Consider the following 14,727-nt stretch of genomic DNA (forward strand, 5'->3'; position numbering starts at 1 on the left):
TGATGCTATGCTGTGGTGGTGCTGATGGTGCCGGTGGTGATGATGCTATGCTGTGGTGGTGCTGATGGTGCCGGTGGTGATGATGAAGCTGCCTGGAGTGAGACTGGAAATCCTACAGTAGAGGCAGCTGGAGGGACAACAGCAGCAGCTTCAAGATTGGGAATACAAACTGTTGGCTAGGCATCTTGGGCAAGGAACTGTGCCAGACTCTTTAGTGTCCCCACATTGGATGTATTACCTCCAAAGTCAGTATTTATGTTTAGATTATAGATAAGGAAACAGCACAAAGAGGCTGAGAAACCTGCTCAAGGGCACACAACTAGGGAGTGGCCCAGCCAGGTGTTTTCCAGAGCTCTGTGTGACAACAGGACCTGGGAACCGATATGCAGGGGCTGAACAGGCTTTGGTACTCTGTCCCCTAATGGTGGTCTAGAATTTGCTGTCTGTCTGTTTGTCTGTCTGTCTGCCTCTCTCTCTCTCTCTCTCTCTCTCTTCTGTCTCTCGGTCTCTCTGTCTCTATCTCTACCCGTCTCTCTGTCTCTGTCTTTGACTGTGTGTGTGTGTGTGTGTGTGTGTGTGTGTGTGTGTGTGTGTGTGTATAAAGCGTATGAGCATGCATGATATTTGGCAGACCACTAAACCCACTGAGCATCTATAGACTTCAAGGCAAGTGCTTTAACTCCCAAGCATCTCCCAGTCCTGTATCCTTGACTCCTACTGCAGATGGCTTCCCCTCTAACATCCCAGCTATGCTTGATGTAACTCAGAGCATTTGTACCTGCTGCCTTCTCTGCTGGAAATGAACTTAATCCAGCCTTTTGAGTGATGTCTCCCACTTTGGCCTCAACTCACAAAACTGGGCCCTACAGACTCCTGCCCCAGAGTCCTCTTAGGTCTGCTTTCCTCTTGCAACCTAGTCACTCCTGACTTGCCTCATTGACAGCTGTAATTCTGCTCCTAGAAGGGTTGAGTCTCTTCACTCCTGGGCCTTGGGCACAAAGCAGGGTTTGATGGCTGTTTTTCAGATTTGTGCTGGCCTTGGGGAGGACTTGCTGTCTCTGCATCAGGTAGGGGCCTGAGCTGTGAACAAGGAAGGAAGGCCAGCTGTTGGTCCATTTTCTGTGGACATCCCTGCTTTGATACCAAAAGTTCCTTTTCCAGGAAAGCCCTTAGTTGGGATGGCTGTTCTCTTGTCAGGGTATTTTATCACAGGACCAGAAAAAGAAAGCAAGGCGCTCTGTGATATAGGTAGGTGGCTATAACTAGTTCTTCTCAAGAGAACTGCTGGGATGTGCTGTGTTCCATCCTAGCTCCAGGCTCAGTAAGAGACCCTTTCTTAAGGTAATAAGGCAGAGAGTGACAGAGAAGGGCACCTGGCTTCCTCCTATGACCTCCATGCACATTCGTATAATGCATACACCTAGTGGTGCAGGGCCACCTTAACCATCACCTCATGTGCATGTGTGTATGCATGCTGAGGCAGGAGGATCACAAGTTCAAGGCCAGTCTGGTTTTGGCAACCTAGTGAGATTTTTATCTCAAAATAAAAAAGTAAAAATGAGAAGGCTCAAGAGACAGCTCAGTGGTGGACCAACAGCCTAGCATGTGTGTGGTCCTGGGCTCCATGCCCAGGAACACACACGTACAAGATGTGACCCCATGTGGGATGTGGGATGTGACTCTAATGACTTGCGTTGGCCAATAGAAGGTGGCAGAAGCAACACCATGCCAGTTCTTGGGCTTGGCTCTAAGAGAAATGCCAGCTCTTGTTTACTCCTCCTGGGATACACTCACCATATAAAGGTGAGGTCCAGGTGGCCCCACAATGGCCTGTTCACTCCCAATATAATTGAAGCCTCTAATCTCTCTCTCTCACACACACACACACACACACAGGCTGCCACCTGACTGCAGCCACCTTTGCCATCCTTGCAGACTCCTCCCACACAAAAGAGCCACCCAGCTGAGCCTCAGCGACCCCAGCTCACTGAGTTCTATATGAGCAATGATACATTGTTGCTATTTGAACTGTTTGGGGGCAGTAGCAGATAGGAGGATAGTCTCTAGCACTTCTGCCCTTATTACCTGAGAGCAAGGATGCTCTTTTATATAACCCCACTAGAGAACATCAGCACTGGCTCCATAGCCTTCATCCGTGCATCCCACTAGTCCCAAGGATGCCCACTGCAGCATTTTTCTCCTCTGGTGCAAGAAGTATTCCTTTTAAACAAATGTGTATTTACCAGCTAGGACAACTAACTGAGAGACAGGAGTACACCATCTAGGAAAAATTGCTTGTGCATGCAGGGAGCTTCCCGGGCTCAAAGTTCAACTGGAGCACCCCAAGCCCAGTTCCTGCTGTTTTCAGAACACCAGGAGCCCTTGTCCTCAAGCCCCTGGCAGGTAGAGGGAACTCATGTCTGACCTCTCAGATCAATCAGGTCTGGCTGCTGCTCTTGTCTCCGCTTGCCGTGTGACCCTCTGCAGGATCCTTTCTGGGGCTGGGGTGCCCACCTGTCAAAGCCAGAGCTTTCCAGAGCCTTGTTGGAATCCAGCAGAGCATGGCAGGTGGCGGCTGGCCAGTCAGCAGGCTTCCTCTCAGTCCTTCCTTCCAGAATGCCGGTTTTATGGGTGAGCTCCATATATTTTGGCTCAAGAACGATTGTGCCCGCAGGAAGGAAAAACAAATATTTAGACTTGGAGGAAACTGCGGGTTCCAAAGACCACGTCAGCTTGGCTTCCCGAAGCCATAAGTGCAGTGCTGACTCATGTACCTGCCGAGAGATGCTGGCGGACCAAGTGCAATTTCATTAGTGGCCACAGAGACAGTGGCACAGGAGTCAGTGGGTTTCCTTCTGCCAGACTGGGCTCTTCTGTGAATCTGAGGTTCAGTAGTGGACATGGATAGTCCCCTAGATTTCTATTCCTAAAGCCACTTCAGGATTCATCCTATCTAGCCATCTCTTACATGGTACTGATAGATTTTATAAAGGAAGGAACCCACGGGCTGTCCCTCTGTAGCAGAGTTGACATGAGAGGGAGGGGTGAGTGACAGCTGGGCCAGCTTTAGGGACTGGCACTCCAGGTAGACATGACCTGGTCCTTCCCTTAACATCAATTGCAAAAACAAAAACAAAAACAAAAAACAAAAACCACCACCACCAACAACAACAACAACAAAACCCTATGGGTGGGTGGCACAGGCCACTATCAAAATGACACCTCAAACCATGTGAAGCTGGAGGCAGGATCAATGAGGACATGAGGACATGGTTTCTGGCCCTGACAGGGTGTGTTCAAATCCTGCTCCCTCCAGAATCCATCTTGTCTCAGCAGCAGAATGACACAGAAGCCGCACCCAATGCCAGTCCCTGGAGAGACATGCCCACTCTCACCTCCTAGCTCCAGCCCTCCTTGCAGGGCCCTGGGCAATCTTTCCACTTTATCTCTCAAGGCTTCAGTATACCCGTCTGCAAAATGGCCGTCTCAAAGACAGCTTGGCAGTAGGAGGCCTGTGAGAGCCGAAAGTACAGTAAATATAAGAATGTAAGTAGCACCCAGCTCAGGCCACAGTACTGGGGTAGTCCTTTCCCGCAGGCACCTGAGACACAGTGAGTCTAGAGTGCCTCACTTTGGAGTGCCAGGGCCTCTCATCTGGATAAGTGAATTCAGGTCAAAGACAGTATTGGTGGCTGCACACCCTCCTTACCTAATCTGCTTTCCGCACCCTGGCACCCTGATTTCCTCTTTTCAGAGCTCTCACCATGCTGCTGTCTGTCTGCCTGCAGTGTTAACTAAGCTTACTTCTAAGAATAAGCTTTTCCCTCAACAACCCAACTCCATGTCCCTCTGAACCTCCACTCTTTCAATAAGGGCTTAGCAGGCAGCCTACCCTGCAGCAGATGTCTTGTCCTCAGTGCAACAGCCAGACAAACACCACTGGGAAGTTCATACATCCCAAGCAGCCTGGCTTTGTTTTGACGGAGGTGAAACTCACAGAGCATAAAGCTCACCACTGCAGGGTGCTGTCAGCTCCACGCAGCCCTTGCAGAAGATGAACCTCCCAAGCAAGACAGCGACTGACCGAATTCATCAGATCCGCCCGTGAGAGGCCATCCCGATAGGGCCTCTTGAGGATTCTTGAGGTCCAACTCAGCCAACAACAGACTGTCTCAGAAAATGGTTCACGTTAGTAAAAACTGACTCTCTAAAGCCCTCCTAGGGCTCCAGAGGATTTCTTGGTTTAGACTGGAACAATGAGGAAGGCCTCTCAATGCCCAGGATTGGTCTGCTACAAAACACCCTAAAAGCACAGGACATATTTGTACCAAGAGTTCTTGACTGGCATGGTGGTATATGCCCATAGTCACCGGGAGGCTGAAGAAGGATTGTGAGTTTGACGCAGCATGGACTACCCTAGGAGAGCCTATCTCAAGATGCCATGAATGGATAAAATACATATTCCGATCGAAGGGCACCATGTGCAGAGGAATCTAGGTAAGGAGGCAGCATGAGTCCATCTTTGCAAAGTCGTAAACTGAGCAGTGACTAAACTGGGAAAAACAAAGAGACCTCACCAAACAAGAAAAAGACCCTGGGGAAGCAGAGGGGGTGCAAGAAAAGATGTACGAGATATGAGTGGGAACATGAGCTCATTGGTCAGCAGTCAAGGTGCCACTAGGACGGGGCACAACCTTGGACTTGCCTGGTAGAAGCCACACTTACATAAACCAACCAGACACACTGCTACAAGACTCCCTTGGAAAATGGTAGTCTCTCATGCACTGTGGGGGGAGGGTGTCAGCCCTTCTAAAGGGCTGTTGGTCTACATAGAAAGAGTGAGGCACACCCTATGTCCCAGAGGTTCCATTGTGGGGTAGAGAGAGGTGGGTGCCCTGGAGGGGTAGGACACAGATTCCTAAGTGACATGGATCCCCATGGGAGCAGGGGTTGGGGACATCATAATGCTCACTTCTTGCCCGGAAATACTAATGCTAAAGGGAGGGGCACAGGAAGCAAGGGAAGGAAGGGACTCTGACTGTAGTAGGTACTCATAAAATACTAGTCACCAGCTCTTGCAAATGACAGCCACAGTTAAGACCAGGCATTTGCCTTCAGCGGCTCTGGGACTGTCTTCTATCCAAGTAGAGACTCTGGGATCCCGTGATCACCAGGTCATTTATTCGTTTACACTCTGTGACCGGTCAGCCTCTCTTCATAGTGTGCTGGGAGCTGTAGTTATTATCCCCAGACCCCACTTCAGAAAAACGTAGCAGCCACTCCTGAGGTCATAGTGGCCCTCAGCAGCGGCCGGTTCTTTCCGGCCCACCCCTCACCCCACCCCTCCGGTCTTTGGGGTCTGTGATTAGCCTGGGTATTGAATGACCCCTGGTCTTCTTCCCCCACCTCGCAAGGGTTAATCAGCCTTCCTGCAGAGTGGCTGGGCGGCTCGGAAGGAGGCAGCGAAGCGGCCTGGCGGCAGGCTGCTTTCATTACTTTGATGGGATACATGTGCTTGGCTTTATCTCCGGCCCTTTCTCCGTAATTCAGCGCTTGAACGTCTCAGCTGTCGGCCGATCTGCAGACAATTGCTTGGGGTAATACTATCCGGAAAAAGCTGATAAAACGCAGATGTGCCGAGGCCTCTGAAATTTGCGGTTTGCTAAGTGGTTCGAGCGATGCTTGCCTGCGGCCGGGGCGCTTCCCGGAGAGGCTGGGAACTGAGGGGTGGGAGGTGAATTCCCCCCACCCACCCCCCCACCCCCGAGTGAAAGGTTGAGTAGAGGAAGTGACTATAGAAATTTTTTTTCTCTGTAATTAGGAAGATCAGCCAATAGAAAGTGGGAGGGAGATGGGACTGTGCTAAAAGACTAGGCAAACAGCTCGCCCTGGTGTCCTCTCCTACCCAGCCTAGTGGCTGGGGCATGTAGGAATAGGACATCCGGCTTCCCCTGTGTTGCCCGGAGGGGGTAGGGATGAGGATTCTCACAAGGAGCCGTGTATGGGCTGTGTGGCCTTGGGTAGATCCTTTCCTCTCTCTTACACGGTCAGTTATCTACCAGTTACCTATGGGGATTGGGACGTGCCAGCAGGTGGCCTGTGTACTGTAGTTGCCAGGTGTCTGTATGCTTCCTTTTCCTCTCACTGGGAAGGGTAAGTAGCGAGCTGCTGTCGCCATATGAACAACACAGAGATTCCCGTTGAACGACAGGATCCCGTTGAGACTCTGAGATCTGCATTTCTGAAGTCAAAATTACTGGGCTTGAGAAATAGCAATCACTGGGTGCTTGGGAGTAGGGGTTAGAGTGGAGTCCCTCAACCCTGTCCCGGAATACCCAGGTCACCTGGCTCAGGTGATTAAACAGATTCCTTGGTGGGAGTGGCCTGAGACCCTGCATGTGATGTCAGTGGTACAGGGATGGAGAGGAACTCTAGGTATCTGCTCCAGGGTAGGTAGATTTGTCCCCCACGCCCTACACTTCTCAAGTCTAGGTGGCTTCTGCTGCCCAAAGAAGGTAGGCAATGTGGCTGGTGTCATCCAGCACATGAGGACAGAGCCAGACCTCTCTCCACCAGACTCTCTGGTCATCACACTGTATAACTAACTGGCCCAGTTTGCAGGTTCATGGGGAAGTGTCCCAAAGACAGTATACTGGACTTTGCCTGTTCCAAACTGTTTCTGTGACAAAGGACACAGCACAGGGAATGAGCATGAGGCTGTGCTGTCCTGGAGGCCATGGCTAAGGGTTCCCAGAACACAGAGTAGCCTGGCTTCACAGAGGCAGACACTGCTGTCTGTCCATACAAAGGCCTCCTGGGGACAGTTCTGGATCAGCAGTCACAGAAAGAGAGCCAGGCAGAACTCCCAAGGTAAATGAGAAGGATGAACGCCACACTTCCTTTTGCATCATGTTATTGAGAGTACCCATGTGAAGTGCATCATCCATACCCATTTTTCAGATGAGGGGACTGAGGCTCAGATGGCATCCACTCCTGCCCAAAGTCTTCTGATCAGATCAGAGCTGAGATTGACAACCAAGCTCCTCTGGAAGTATCTGGTTCCAAAGCCTATACTTGGGGTCTGTCCCCCACTGCTTCTAGACAGACAAACAGGACCAGGGGTGGTGGGCAGATGCTGCAGGCTCTGTCAGGGTCTCTGAACTTTAGGACAGAACCTGAGGGCAGGGGCTGCCTTGAAAAGGCCGGTTGGTAATTAAAGGGCAGCGTGTGCAGTTCCCACCTCTCAGAGAAAGAGGGCGTCTGTCCCCTGCTGGGGTGTGGGCAGAGCTGGTAGCAATTTTCCCACAATGTGTAAATTAGTCAGTCTCCCAGTCTGTAAACCCGGCCTTTGAAGCGACCCTAATGAAGCACTCCATTAGGGTTTAATGATGGCTGCCTCCAGCAGGACTCAGCCCAGGCCTTTTGATGTCTGGGGGCCACGGGTTGGAGGCTCAACTTATCTAACTGCCCCGGCAGGCTTAGAAAAAAAAAAAGTCAAAAAGCCCCCTTAGAGAAGTTGAAAATTTTTTAATGAAAAAAGTTAGCCCTGGTCTGACTGATGGTGGCACTTCAAAGCCTGTGCAAACTAAATTGCTGTGGACTGCTTAATTCAAAAGTGTTCCCTCGCGGGTGACAGCCCAGCAGTGACAAAATACAATTGGCAACAGGAGCCGGCAAGATCAAAGGCTGCCTATTGTAATGGCTTTGTTGCGTGAAGAATGGTGCATTGTCAGGACTTTTGAAGCCTTTTTCTTTTCTTTTCTTTCTCCTATTTTTTTTCTTGGCTCCAGCGCCATCCTGGGAGCCCCCCTACCCCCCTCAGAATCTCTGTGTATAAATACATGTAATTACACCCTTCTGATAAGGCACTTCTGTTGGCAGAGGAGGCGGCAGACTGCCCGAGGTTCTGGAGGTCTGTGGAGCTGGGGAACATTGGTTAGAGTCTAAAAATCATGCCTGTGTTTTTGTTAGAAAAGGTCCTGTGAGTCACCCCGAGGGTGAATTTAAGCTAATATCCACTCATCATCTTCAGGGCTATTTTAGGATTTTCTTCAGATTGAAACAGCTCTGTCTAGAGCCTCCCTCTTGGGAGGAGGAGAAGATCCTGGCCCCTTGGTTCTCCCAGCCTCTGTTTCCCCAGGCATAGCCTAGAGGTTCATTTACTAACTCTGCATGAGTTTATTGAATCTGTGACTTGAAAAATGTTTCTCTGTAGGGTCACCGAGGACTGAGATGGTTCATAATGTGGAAGCTCACTGCTTCCCTTGGCTTCTTCGCCACCCCTCCCCCTCTCTAGGCCTGCTTCCAGTCTGTAGTTCACCTGCTTCCAAAACCAGGACCTTCATCACGAACACAGATCCAAGCTGAGACACTCAAAAGTCACACCTGAGACCCCAAGACAGGTGGAAGGACGTTGGACCCCAGGACCTAGGACTGTGCAATCAATGCTCCAACCCCACAGCAGACCCTCACTCCCAGTCCTTCGGCTCCCAGCACCCATTTTCTTCTCCAGGAAGCTCATGGCCTCTATCTTGCCAGGTCTCCTGGAGTTTCCTGGCTGGACAGGATGTTCAGATGAGAGGGGACCAAAAGCCTCTACATACAACCAGCATTGCAGAAGCCTCTGGAATCTTCTCCTGCCATGTTCTTAGCCATCAGGAGCAGCCAGGGCATTTGTGAGCTGGGTTGAGGCTGGGACAACAGGGGACCTGGGGACTGTTAAGAAGCAAGAACATGTCTGCTTCTTTTATGACCTTCAATATTAGTCACCAGGAAGTTGCCCCATGAAGCCCACGTCCTCATATCACTAACTCGGCTTGAATTGATTAAGGAGACTCGGATGAGAATAATTAGAGACCTTTCTGTTGGTGACATCTCATCTCCTGGTGGTGGAATTTGATTTTGCATCCTCTGGCATCCCCTTAGGTCCCCACAGATACTACTAGCAGGTTCTGTTTTCCCAAAGCACCTCAGTTCTATGGCAGGACAGGGTTAGTGAGCCCTCTGATTGTGGTACATGGCCTCAGGGGTAAAGGGAGGATAGGGAGAAAGCTTCTGTTTGCATCTGCCTTGTCTTACATCCTTATTTTCTTCTCAATTTCTGTGCTATCTGTTCTTTTGTTTTTAAACCTCATTGACACCAGGAATGCTAATTTTCCAAGCATTATAAGCAAACATTCAGGGGTTAGGGAGCACCACATTAAAACTTCTACTCTAAAGGCTTAAGTTTCCATCTTAAGTTTCTAAGCATGCTATCCCAGTGTCTATGTGAAGTCCCCAGTGTCTCCATGATTCTCCTGCTAATCATGATGGGGACCCAGCACTCAGCACGGTCCCACCCTCTCTCCATAATCATACACAAGTATGCGCAAACCCAGCTGAGCAATTATGAATAATTAAATCAATTAGAGACAGTCTAGCAGGAGGGATTATGGTCGTTCGGGTGTGGGCCTCTGTAATATTTTAACAGTAAATGCATGGGCCCCAGAGAGGCCTGGCAGGGAGACAGGAACAAAAGCATGTCCAAATGCCAAGCCATGTTGCTGGGTGACCCTCCCTGGCTGTATCGCCGCCTGCCCAGGGAAGACAATGCTAATGAAATGCCAATAAAATATTTTGAAGGAAAGTATGAAGGCTTCAAAATGAGTTAATTAAAAGCGGATCAAACACAAGGCTCCAAAAGTATGTGCAGTAAATTTCGGGCTTGAAATTTGACAGAGGGAAAGTTTTGGTTTGGTTTGGTTTGGTTTTGTCCCCAGCACTAGGCAGAACTTTTAAAGTGGCAGAGCTGGGCCTCTGGATTGCTGTCTTCCAAACATCAGCCTCTGCCAGTTTCCACACCCAGTAGTGATGCTCAGGGGTGCTCCGAACCCCATCTGCTGCCTTTCATGGTGGCTGAGACCAGCTAGGGCCTCTCTCCAAGGCTGGGTCAGGATGAGGCCAATTAGAAGCCGCTTCAAACATGGCATGGACGGGGGGTGGGGTGGGGGTGGGGTGGGGTGTTCCCAGGAGCAGCTGTGCGCCAAGGCATTTGTAGAGCAAAATCTTGACTCTATTTACACTCACTCTGCCGACCATCAGCACGCAGTGATGCCCAACGATGACAGCCTGCAGAATTAGCACTGTGGTGGCTTGGCTTCCTGAAAGGGACCGGCTGGGCAGTCTTTTCACCATGCTAGAATGCACCCTACAGCCATCTGGGAAGCAGCAGTGAAGCCACAGCTATGGACTTTCCAGCTTCCCTCATCCTAGTGGCCTGGAAATAATTGGGACCTCTCAGGCTCACTGTGAACCAGGTAAGAGGACTGAAGGACAAGGATGGCTTCAATGATATCAATTGTTCCCCGTGGAGGGCTGCCACACATGGAGAACCTCAGGGTCTTGCTATGATTTTGCAGGCTGTTTGAAGGTCAGACCCAGGGCTTTTCCCCAAGTCCCCGAGATCTCCTGGTGAATTTGATGTCCTGTCTTGGCACTCATACATTATAAATGCTCACAAGTCACTGATTTGCCAGTAGTGCTCCAGGCAAGCAAGCACCCAAGAGCCCAGTCCCCTCAGCCACAAAGGGACACTCCTGTGCAGTGAGAGAGCCTTTGGACCCCTTTAAAATCAAGTCCTCTTCCCTCTGTGGAAGCTCATTGGTCTTGATTCTGTGTGTTACCTGTCCCCCAGCTGCTCAGGGTCTTGGTTTATGTAGAGCAGTTCCTTTTTTTTTTTTTTTTTTTTTTTTTTTTTCTTTTGGTTCACACTGCTCCAGGGCCCTGATGTCACACAGGGACCAAATCCTTGAACAGACTGTCTCCTGACTCCTGACCTGCTACCATCTAGCAGTGTCTTGCTTTTTTTGCTTGGTGATTTTCTTCCAAGGGCCATACCGTCATAACTAAATACTGCATCCCAGCTTATATGCTAAGAATGTGCAGGAACTTAACCGTCCAGGCAGGGCCCTGGGTATGTTCTCATCCAATCACACGGCCCAGGAGAGGTATGCCTGAAGCCATGGATGTTCCCTGGCTCCCTGTGCAGGACAACCCAGTGCACACACTGGGGATGTCAAGATGCCTCATTGGGCAGAGCATTCAAGCATGAGCAGCAGAACTTATATCTAACTCCCCAAAGACACACCAGGTATGTGTGGCAGCCACCCCCAATCCCGGTGCCCAGAAGGCAGAGATAATCTGCTGAACAAGCTGACAACCTAAACAGCTAGCAGTGGATTCGGTGAGAGAGACCCTTCCTCAATTTATAAGATGGAGAACATTGGTGACGACTCCCAGTATTGACCTCAGGCTTCAACAGAATATATACATGCAAGCCATGCATGCATGCATGAACACCATGTACATTCTCAAGAAAACACCTTTGCTACCGGGAAGAGCAGAAGGTTGCTGAATGGTGGGTGGCAATCTGGAACAGGCTGGCAAGACTGTCTGCCTGAGTGACCCTTAAATGGCAGGAAATACAATCAAAGCATGCTTCGGGGGTCTGATAGTGGAAGGAGGTAGCTGAGCCCCTGTGACTCAGCAGGTGAACCCCAGCAGGAGAGAGCATGGGCAGCCATGTTTAGAGTGTCTCTCAGAAGAGCCAAGTCATCCTGATTCCCTAAAGATGCTGCGGCCCCTCCTCAGCATCCTCACAGCCAGGAGGTAGTGGGGGGGCAGGGTTGCTGAAGATGAGGTGCCAGCAGCTCTCAGGAGACATTGCCTCTGTGGGAAGAACCCACCTCAAGTCTGGCTACACTCTTCCTGATTCCTGGCAGCCTGGTTATCAACCAACCCCACAGAAAGGCTCTGGAGGATATCCAGGGCTTAAAGGGTATGACAGAAGGGGAGGGGTGTTGAGCCCCGTTTCTCTACCTGAAGCTATATCTAGGGATCCATCCTATCCTGACTCTAGACCTCTCTTCTGTCTCCTGTCTTGGGTCCTTAACAAGCCATTCAGTCCTCAGAAGACCGCACAGATAGGTCTGAAGCTGAGCTCCAGTGCTTGTGAAAGCTACCATCATTCAGAAAATGGAGGTGCCCCTAATGTTTGCCTGGCTACTCACAGGAGTCCTAGAACTCACTCTGTAGACCACGCTGGCCTCCAACACAGAGATCTGCCTGCCTCTGCCTCCGGAGTGCTGGGACTGAAGGTGCAAGCCGCCACGCCCAGCTGAGGGAGGGCAGTGTGTTTTAGCGGGGAACAAACTGAACACAGACGGAAACTCTCTGTCTTTCTTGAAGTGGCAGGGAGGAAAGACAAGCCCCGGCGTTTCTCACACCTCCAGTTTTGCCTGAGAGAGCTGGAGGAGCCAGTGGACGTCCTTGGAAGTCACAAGAGAGGAAAGGGGGGCCCAAATGATCAGAATTTGAGGCCCACCACCTCCCCTTTGCTCTGTCTGTCCCACAGATGGTGAGAGCATGATTGTGCAACGTTCTAATCCTTAAGACCAGAGATGCGAAAGCCACAGAGAAGAATGATGGTGTGTCAGCAATCGGGGAGATGAGACTCCCTATAGCATGGGCAGAGCAGGCGCATGATCCCAGACGGACTGGGAGAGGGAAAGAAACGTTTCTAGCGGAATGAAAAGGAAAACAGATACCCATCTTCCCAGGATGTGAGATGTCACATAGACACCTCCGCCCACCCACAACCACACCTCGGCCCAGGCTCCCTCCTGCAGTTCCCGGAACACAGTGTCTCCTGTAGCGCTGGTACATCCTTCCTCTTGGCTCCTAGGTCGTCTTCCTTGGCTTGCTTTTGGTTAATACCACTTTCCTGGGAGACCTTGGTCAGCCTCTATCGGCACCTTGAGGGGGTTAATGGATTGCTAGAAGTCACTCTTAAAACCTACTGCCCTAGCCTAAAACTCTGCAGGTCCCTGTGTTGCCTTTCCAGAGCTTTGTCTACACCCCCAAGGGCTCCCGACACAGCCTGCAGCCAAAGCCCCTACACAAGCAGGGCCTCCCCTCCTCCCCAGTGGATTCCCTACCGGGCCACCACCGCAAAAAACAAGGGGGACAGAGAGCAACCATGTTTTAATTTACTCGATTAAATCACCATGTGGACAGAGGCTTGCGAAGGAATCTGCTCTACAGAACTTTCCATTTAATAGAATTAGTTGAAACCAGATCAGCCGAGCCCCGTCCCTGCAGGCCATCTGCCCAGACAGGGAACCGGCTTCCCTAAACAGAACCCCATGCTGCCGGGAGCCTCCTCTGAGGGGCCGGCAGGGAGTTGCCCCCTGCACCGGCCTGTCTGCTCCAAAGGCTCAAAGCCCTTCCCTGTGGGGCCGGCGGGGCCAGCAAAGCTCACCACCGATTTCAGCTACGGGGCGGGTGGGGGGGTTTAATCAGCATCACAGTTGGTTCCACCTGTGGAAGGCGCGTGCCAAAGCTGGGGACTACGGAGGGAGATGCCAACGGAAAAGATTTTAATTCAGAGAAAACTTCTGTCACATCTACTGCCCGGACTCTTCTGGAAAATTAGATAAACTAACATTTACTCAGTATTTTCACCTCCCAAGAAGTTTTCCACGTGTTTTATTTAGTCCTTGTAGCAAAACTACCAGTTTTTTTTCCTTTTCTTTCTTTTTTTTTTTTTTTTCAGATTGGTGGCAGTGGAGTTTAGTCACCCAAAGCCACAGGGTAAAGCCACATCCAGGCTTCAGAATTCTAGAAGGTAGTCACAGCATCAGAAAGCCGCCTGACCAAGGCAAAGGACACAATGTTGTAGGGCCTCTACTGTGGTATCTGTTTTCCAGCTTTTTTTGCTGTGCATTGGAGCCCAGAATAACTGCTTCACATCCTACTGAAATAGTTGTTTGGACCAGGGGAAACAGTTTAACTCGAAAATCTGGCTTTCCTTGTCCATGAGGGATGTAAGAGAACAGTGACAACTGTATCAGTGTCCCAGGGAACTTTCTGCACACGGTTGGGACTTAACTAAGCCTGCTGGGAGTTCCAGGTTGTCAGTACAAATCCTGGGACTGCCCATGTTAATCCCCCAGGGAGTAAATGCCAGTACACTAGGTGCTTAGACACCTACCATTCCAAGCAGAGCCTAATAAACTCAGCCTCGGGGCCAAATGCAGACACTTGTTTTTATGAATGGTTTTATTGGCATGCCAGCATCCATTCCTTTACATATCAACTATGCTGTTTCTTCCTCACACCAGCAAAGCAGGGAGTTGCAACAACGGAAACCATGAATATATACTGTCCTTTCCTCTGTAAAAAAAAAAAAAAAAAAAAAAAAAAGGTGAGGTGTGGCTCAGTGAAGCACTAACTTGCCTAACACACACAAAGTGCTGGGCTTGACACCCCTACACCCAGCACAGGGACAACCCTATCTGACTAAGAGGCAGGAAAGGAGGGAGAAGTGGCCAGGGTGGCACTTTATCCTGAAGGGCACTTGCAAGGCACTCAGTCCTAAGCATCCTATATCCTCATCCTAGAACTAGCTTGACTCCCAAGTGTCTGACAGGGCGTTCTTGGGTGAGAAATAGAAACTTTAAATGTGCCCGGGTGAGTCCTCTTGGGGAGTTTTAAAGGAGGGTCGTGGGGTAGAGTGCAGCTGTCCCATTACTAAAGAACTCTTTCCAAGTCTGGCTTTCACCACATGGGAGGCTGCTGTGTGCAGCTGATGCTCACAGATTTATAAGGTCAGGTTTTATAGGCCTCCAGATCTACACGGTGTCTTACCACATGCTTGTTACAAGTGCAAGATGCTGTCCTGCTAAACTG

Source organism: Mus caroli, chromosome 5 (assembly GCF_900094665.2).
Source record: "Mus caroli chromosome 5, CAROLI_EIJ_v1.1, whole genome shotgun sequence".
Lineage (NCBI taxonomy): Eukaryota > Metazoa > Chordata > Mammalia > Rodentia > Muridae > Mus > Mus caroli.